Source organism: Paroedura picta, chromosome 6 (assembly GCF_049243985.1).
Source record: "Paroedura picta isolate Pp20150507F chromosome 6, Ppicta_v3.0, whole genome shotgun sequence".
NCBI lineage: Eukaryota > Metazoa > Chordata > Lepidosauria > Squamata > Gekkonidae > Paroedura > Paroedura picta.
The window spans coordinates 78,171,156-78,172,640 of record NC_135374.1 but is presented as its reverse complement, the minus strand read 5'-3'; positions in this window follow the sequence as shown (position 1 = coordinate 78,172,640).

The following is a 1,485-nucleotide window of genomic DNA, read 5'->3' as shown; positions in this document are numbered from 1 at the left end:
TAGGATGGTGGTGGTGTTCAACATTGTTCAACATTCTGATGCGAGAGCAGAACGTAATTTGACATCCAGTTTGCATATGACAATAAACTAAATGAACATATCTGGAGAAGCAGGTTTGAGTCTCCACTCCTCCATGTGCAACCAGCTCCTCACAGCTCTCTCCTAGCTCTCTCAGCCCCACCTACTCCCCAGGATGTGTACTGTGAGGAGAAGAACGGCAGGTGATTTCAAGACACATTGAGGCTCCTTTAAGTAGTAAAAAGCAGAGTGCAAGAAAATCGGCTTTTCTTGCTAGAGTAGAATTGAAAGATTTAGGAGATCAGGCAGCAGGTACTTCTGACATTCCACTCCTAGATATTATCTTGTCCATCTTACAGTCCTCTTCCCAGGGGACTCTAAGCCATACCAGTTTCTATCATCTCTGTGCAGTTTGGTGTAGTGCAGCCAGGTTCGATTCCCACTCCTCTCCCCCATGTAGCCAGCTGGGTGACCTTGGGCTCGCCACAGCACTGATAAAGCTGTTCTGACCGAGCAGTGATATCGGGGCTCTCTCAGCCTCACCCACCTCACAGGGTGTCTGTTGTGGGGAGAGGGAAGGGAAGGGTGTTGTGGGGAGAGGATAGGGAAGGTGACTGTAAAACTGCTTTGAGCCTCCTTGTTGGTGCCTGGAGCAGAAGAGGGAACACAGAGACATTTGAGTTCTCAGGGCCACAGAGGCCTGCTGCTGCCTTAGGAGTGCCAGCCCGGCCTTTCTGCCCCCTTGAAATCAGTATGTGTTTGGCATGTTTTCTTCTAGTCTAATTTGGGTATTTTATTCAGTTTAACATTCATCTTTTAAGAAAGGTAAGGTATTCATTCTGTCACAGATAAGATATTGATTCTGTCATGTCATATTTCATACCTGGTAGAGCAAACTGTGAGAGTGCATTTGTCACACATCATGTAGGTGAATGTGTCCCAAACTTCAGGAAATTATTTGAATATTTGTATACACCTGTTTTACCTTTGAGATAATTATATTTTATTTTTGTATTCTGCCCTTTCCTGGTCAGCTCAGGGCAGATAACATTAAATATTAAAACAATAATACAATAAATTAACTACATTTTATATAATATATATAAATTAATCAAATTATAATTAGATTTAGGTTTTAAGATAATTTATTAGCCTCTTTACAATTCAAAAACATATTGAGGGGACCAATCAGCACTTAGGTGGGTTGGTTGGTTGGATGGATTCTCGGGCAGGGAGGCCAGCATCTTCCTGTTGTTGTTTCCTGGAGTCAACCCTAGGCCTAGACCAGGAACAGCTCTGTCTAGCAAGCTCTGCGGAACTGATTGACATCCTGTAGGACCAGGATCTCATTCCACCAGGCTGGGGCTGGAGCCAAGAAAGACCTAGCCCTGGTTAAAGCCAGTTTTACCTCTTTGGGGATTCTGGGGATTCTGTTTTGGTCACTTAACCACAACACTCTTTGGAGCA